General features: G+C 36.0%; 1 long non-coding RNA gene across 1 annotated transcript in view; it reads left to right on the forward strand.

Moving 5' to 3' along the window:
* Positions 1–4,923, forward strand: part of LOC119512232 — a 36,485-nt gene extending 31,562 nt beyond the window's left edge. Inside the window, exon 3 of the long non-coding RNA XR_005212345.1 lies at positions 4,659–4,923. This is a non-coding gene — a long non-coding RNA (uncharacterized LOC119512232). The remainder of the gene's footprint in view (positions 1–4,658) is intronic.
* Positions 4,924–7,119: the final 2,196 nt, after the last annotated feature.

Here is a 7,119-nt window from a genome sequence, read left to right on the forward strand (position 1 = left end):
CTGAGAGATATCATGGAGTTTCTCCTACCAGGACACAGATCTTCCCAGCCTCCATCAGCTTCCTCTTCTTCGGCAGTGCTCCACATCACCACGCCACATCTTTCTCCATGGAATGCTAGAATTTCCCCCCCAAATTTGGCCTCTCATTTTATTATTTGTTGAACTAAGGTGTATGTATATGTGTATCTTTACATTTTTTTTTTTTTTTTGTGAGCAATAGTGTATACTTCACATTTGTGATTCTTCTTCATACTTCTAGGTGAGTCAACATTATCTGTATTTTACAGAATAAGAAACTGAAGTTCAGAGAGGTTAAAAATATCTCCAGTGTTACAGTGGTCAGGTTAAGATCATTATGGGTAGTGTGCATTTAAGGATTTATAAAGCCACATAAAACAGTGCTCGACACCTAATATGTGTAAAATAAATAGTTGCGGTGGTAGCCGTGAGAATGGGCTTAGCAGACCTGCAACTCAAGGGAACTTACTTGACCAAGGGCCCCAGTTGCTGCACTCTGGATTTGCACTAAGTCCACCCTTTCCGTGGGCTGTTCCCATCCAGTGGTGAGATATTAAGGCAGTCCCATTCTTGGGAGGTACAGAATACACTGATGGCCAGTTTTGGTTCAAGGGCTCCCCAACAGCCTTGCCAGACCTTCTTTAGACAACACAACAGTCTAGGATGTTCCCACTCTTCCTTTCTCCCTCTCGCCTTCACTCAGGGTCTGTAGTACCCTCAAAAGTGACCCCAGAGATCTCCACCTGCTGGCATTCACGCCCTTGCATTGTCCCCTCCAGTACTGTACCAGGGACAATCTGTGACCACTGATGGGACATCTGAGATTAGGTAGTAAAAGACGGCAGCTTCTGCCTTCCTCTCCCCCTCCCTCTGGTAAGTCAGCCACCATGTTTTGAGGACACTCAAATAGCCTTGTGAAGAAGAAACTGAAACCTGCCAAAAACCACGTGAGTAAGCTTGGAAGAGGATCCAGCAGCCTTCAGATAACTGCAGTCCCATCTGAGAGCTTGACTGTAACCTCACGAATCACTGCTCTTTCTTGCTTCCATCCCCCCACCCTCCCTCCCTTCCTTCTCTCTTTCTTTTCTTCTTTCTATCAGTTCTATGCTTTTATGTCAGAATAGATTTGGTTTTGGCATTGTGATACAATCCAAAGTTTTATTTTGCTAATTAAGTCCATTCCATTTTATAAATGATGATATTTGGTCTTAGTTCTATCTATAATTTGTTATATATGTATTTTTCACTCATACAGCTATTCTTTAGGTTGTTTACCATGTCGTTGGTTTTCTTTGTTCTTTCATATATAGTTTTTATTTTTAGGATGTTTGTGTTTTTGTTGTGGTAGTTACCATTATTTTACTGTTGGACATTTAGGTTGTTTCCAGTATTCACTGTTATCATTGTTACTGTGAACGTTCTTGTCCGTGTGTTTTAGTGCAAATGTCGTGTTGTTCTACATAGATTCCAAGGGGAGGAACTGCTGGGTCATGGTGTATGTTTCTTCACCTTTAGTAGATAGTGTAAACCAAACAGTTTCCCACAGTGGCTGTGCCCATTTACACTCCCCTCAGCAGCAAATGAAAGGCCCTGCTGTGCAGCATCTTTACCAACTCTTGGCATTGTCAGTGTTTTTCACTTCAGCAATTCTGATCTGAATTATGGTCTAGTTTGCATTTCTCCTGCTACCAGAGAGCCACATCTGTATCTGTATTTGGTGTTCTAGGTATCCGCTCTTAAGAATTGCCTATTCAGATCTTTAGTCTAGTTTTCTAATGGGTTGTCTGTCTTTTTTCTATTTTATTTGTAGAAATTCTTGGTGTATTCTGGATATGAGTCTTTTTTTTCAGTTATAATTATTGCAAATATCTTCTCCCACTCTATGGTTTGACTTTTAACTCTCAAATTAGTCATTTGATAAACAGAGGTTTGAATTTTGATGTAAGAAATATATTGATGTAATCATCAATTTTTTTTTAATGTTTCCCATTTAAGGCATGTGGTTTACCCAAGGTCTTGAAGATGTTATCCTATGTTATCTTCTAGAAGCTTCAATGTTTTAGTTTTTGCATTTAGATCTACAATCTATCTAGAATTGACTTTGATGTATCACTTGAGGTAAAAGTCCAATTTAAGTTTTTTCCATTTGGATACCCAGTTGTCCAGCATTATGTAAAAAAAAAAAAAACCTCCCCCAAAAATCATGCTTTCTACAGTGCTCTGCAGAAACATGTTTACATAAATCAATTATTTGTTTATTTGTGGATTCTGTATTGCATCCCATATTGATCTATTAGTCTCTTCGTGCACCAATACCATGCTGTCTTAGTTATAGAGATTTTACAGTAAGTCTTGATATCAAATAGTGTAAGTCCTTCAATTTTGTTCTTGTTTTCAGTGTGGACTTGGATATTCTTGTCCTTTTGCCTTGTGTGTAAATTTTAGAATCAATTTATCAATTTCCTAAAAAAATATTTTAAAACAGCCCCTGAAATTTTGAGCAGGATTGCATGGACTCTATAGATTAATTTGGAGAGAATTGAAATCTTATAATGATAATATCATGAACATGATATGTCCTTCCATTGACTTAGTTATTCTTTAATTTCTGCTAATAATATTCTGTCAATAAGTAAAACTTTATTTATTGTTCAGTATGATAAAGATACTGAAAAAGTCAGGAAAGCTTACTAGCCATTATAGAAGATTTAGGTTGCCTAAACTCAGAGCTCTACTCCTATAATTATGCATGTGCAGGTGCCATCTGGCACTATTTGTGTTGCCCTTTGGAAATCGGGGCTTGAGAAACCAGCCCAGATGCTCATTCTGAGGCTACTGTATTACTGTGAGTATTAAGCCATCAGTTTGTCTCTGACCCAATAGTCTTGTGTCTTCTGCCAGCATCCATAAAATTGTGACAGGTTAACTTGTTAGCTTGCACATTGGGTAAATTCTCAGATCCTTTGACACCGCAGAGAGGTACTGTACATCTTTTATTAGATTTACTCCCATGTTATTGATTTCTTGATGCTATTGTAAATTTTATCACTTTAAAATTTTCATTTTCTAATTGTTTGTTGAGGGTAAATACAGTTGATTTTTTTTTTTTTTACATTGTCTTGTAGCTAGGAGCTTTGCTCAATTTACTCATTTATTTGAATAATTCATTTCTGTAGATTCTCTTGGATTTTCTGTGTGCATAATCATGCCATATGTGAACAGTGACAGCTGTATTTCTTCCTTTCAAATTGTTATATATTTTATTTGTTTATCATACTTTATTAGACTTCTCAGAGCCTCTAGTAAAAATTATATAGATGAGGGTATAGCTAAAGTCTTTATCTCAGAGAAATACTTTCAGTATAGATCCATTATGTATGAAAATCTCTTTCAGTGACAGTTTGTTCCTCTTAATTTTCAGTCTGTATCTGTCTTTTTGTGTGCTTGGTTATTTTGACATAAATACTGAATATTCTGTATGTGTAATTATAGTTAATTTGAGGTTCTGTTTTATCTTGCTCAAGAGAGGATTTACTTTTGCTTCTCACAGGTGGGTGGGTCCCTTCATTTAATCAGCGATTAAGCTGATTTGAAGCTGGGCTTCATTCTTCGTGAGGGCAGGCTAAGTCTGGCACCCCTATCCCTAAGGTGTAACCCTTCTGGGGTCCAAATAGGAGTGTTTAGGTATTTACTTGAGCCCCTCATTTTTGCGGGACTCAACCTCAGTTGTTTCCCCCCAGTTCCTTGGGACTGTGTCAGGCTGATTAGTTTCTCAGCCACTATTCTCCACCCTGAATGCATCTCTCAGTTTCTGCTCTCTAAATGGAAGATGTCTCAAGGAGAAAAAGTCAGATCAACTGTCAGGCTCAGTTCTCTGGGTTTACTGTCTCCCTGGGATTTTCACACACTTGTTTATTTTATTTTGTCCAGCTTGTCTAGTTATTTGCAATGAAAGGTTTGGTCTGAAACAAGACACTCAACCATTTCCAGAAGTGAACATCATAAATAATGTCTTGAATAAAAGCATGAGGGAAAGGTGCCTTTTCTTTACTAAGTGCTCCTGTTTTTCTTAATAGCGTAAAACTTAACAGCCTTGGGGAAAAATGGATTTGAGCCCTATAATTTCAGCTTTCACCTTGGGTAATACAAATTCTAAACAATGAGAAAAACGGTATCGATTGGGAGAAAAAGAATATGCTTATCAAAAAACTGGAATCATTCCTTCTAGCATGATAAGAAGCAATAGCTGAATTTATCATGAGCAATAACAAGTTGGTATCAAGCACTTTACTCATTATTTACTCTTTACTTTTGTAGACAGAGTTTTACTTCTCAAAATATACCCTGGAACAGTTGGAGCAAAAGTCAAAACAAATCCAAAAATCCTGATGTAAAAAATGAATCATATACCAGCTGGTAGCTGTGTTTTTGTTGACAGGAATCTGGTTATACGCATTGTGGTTTTACTTCCTAAATAACTTCGTGCCTTTTTTTAGATATAAAAATAATGTCAATAAACAGCAACTTCAGAGCACGAAACTTTTGATTGTTTTTAGCAGTACTGATGAGTTTATTTTTACCCATTTGCTCTCACGTGTTCAGCTTTATAGAGTATGTAACAGATTTTTTTTTTTTTTTAGTTTACCATCAAGTGATGTTGGGCAACATAATTAAATAACGAAAAGATGTGTTCCAGCCCATGAATTCCAACTCCTCTTAACACAAAATCTCTGACTAGCAAACTGAAAAGGGGAGATGAAGACAGGAAAGAAAAGAAAAAGAGTAAGAAAAGAACTGCCTCTTGTCCAGTGAAAAGAAACAAGCATCATTCCTCTTTCACCCGATCTTTTTCACTTACATCCTCAAATGTAGAGAAAACAAGTTTGGAAGGAAAAAATAATAATAAAGTGCAAATTAAAAAGGATAAAACGTGTGTTTTAGACAATCAAACAAAGAGTTAGAATTTTACACAAGTAAAGTGGTAGAGATAAATGTTTAAAAATGCTACAGGCATTTATGGGATGGGTTTCTAGTGTTATGCATTGACTCTACAGCCTCAATCAGCAGTCTTAGATTTCCAGATGTAACTTTGTTTTCCCCACTGAGCTAATAGGCCCACCTCACATAAAACAGATGCTTTCATGTCATCAGTAAAGATTGAAATGTTATTACAAGTTGTTTATGATGAATCCTGCAAACATTCAAATCAAAGTTGTTTATACTCTTTGTAAGGTAATAGCTACCATAACTCAAGCTACAAGAGCTTGAATTAGTTTCTTGGACACCTATATTATCCTTAACAGAATGAACTTCAGTAAAAGGGAAGAAAATGAGCTTATTTTGTACTTTAATGATTTAAACACATTGCTCTTTAATTGATGTTAAGTCTAACATTCATTTAAAAGGAGACAGATCTCCTCATATATATCTTTCTTGACCGCTGTAACAAAATGATGATTAGTGTGATTCCAAAATTAACTGTGAATTCAATGTAAAAATTCTTAATAATATTAATATTTTGAGCCCTTCTGAATCATGTAGATAAAGTGCTTGCTTAATGAAAGAGATGTGTCCTTTAAAACTGTGCTGTCCATTACAGGAGCCAGTCGTCAGTGAGTGACTGTTGAGTACTTGAAATGTGAGTAAACTTAGAGGTCTCAGTAAATGAAAGCCACAGTTATCTTCCTTTCGCTTCACTGAGGAAAGCCCCCTCAGGAAAAGCAATCAAATCTCAAATCAATAGCTAACTTTTTAAATTGAAAACTTTGTAGTTTCCATTAAGAGGCTTTTCTAATATAACACTTAAGAAAAAGGAAGAAAGTAGTAAAATCAGAGACCTAATGGCACATCAGGAGGAACTAGATAAAGAATGGCAAACTATTTCCAAAGCAAGCAGGTGGAAAGAAATAACAAAGATTAGGGCAGAAATAAATGAAATTGAGAATAAAAAAACAATAGAGAATGAACAAAACCAAAATCAGTTTCTTTGAGAAGATCAGTAAAATTGACAAATCCTTAGCTAGAATGGCAAAGAAAAAAAAGAGAAGATGCAAATAAATTAAGTCAGAAATGAGAGGGAGGACATTACTACTGAACCCACAGAAGTAAAATGTATCATAAGAGGATACTATGAACTGTGTGCCAACAAATTAGACAGCTTAGATGACATTGACAAATTCCTAGGAACATACAAACAACTTACACTGACTCTAGAAGAAATAGAAGACTGCAAGAGACTAATTATAAGTAAAGAGATTGAATCAGTCATCAAAAATCTCCTAACAAAGAAAAGCCCGGGACCAGATGGCTTCACAGGTGCAGGCTACCAATCATTCCAACAAGAATGAATACCAGTCTTGCGCACACTCTTACAAAAACCTGAAGAGGAAGAAGAGGAAACACTAACTAACTCATTCTATGAGTCCAACATCACCCTAACGTTAAAACCAGAAAAACATACTACAAGAAAAGAAAATTACAGACCAATTCTTAAAATAAATATAGATGCAAAAATCGTCAACAAAATACTTGCAAATTGAATCCAACAACATATCAAAAGAATTATATATCATGATCAAGTGGGTTTTATCCCAGGTGTGCAACAGTGATTCAACACAAGAAAATAAATTAATGCAATACACCAGATTAATGAATTGAAGGGGGAAAACCACATGATCATCTTGATTAATGCAGAAAAGGAATTTGACAAAAGCCAGCATCTTTTCTGTATAAAAACACTTTGAAAGATAGGAATAGAAGGACACTTCCTCAGTGAGATAAAGGGCATATATGAAAAACCTATAGCTAACATCATACTCAATGGTGAAAGACTGAAAGCTTTATCTCTAAGATCTGGAACAAGACAAGGATGACCACTATCACCACTGTTGTTCAACATTGTGTTAGACGTTCTAGCTAGAGCAGTTAGGCAAGGAAAAAAAGGCATCCAAATTGGAAGGGAAGAATAAAACGTTCACTATTTGCGGATGTCATGATCCTATATATAGAAAGTCCCGAAAAACTACAACAAAGCTACTAGAGCACATAAACCAGTTCAATAAGGTGGTGAGATAAAAGATCAACATGCAAAAATCAATGGTG

The sequence above is a fragment of the Choloepus didactylus genome, chromosome 17, assembly GCF_015220235.1.
Source record: "Choloepus didactylus isolate mChoDid1 chromosome 17, mChoDid1.pri, whole genome shotgun sequence".
Lineage (NCBI taxonomy): Eukaryota > Metazoa > Chordata > Mammalia > Pilosa > Megalonychidae > Choloepus > Choloepus didactylus.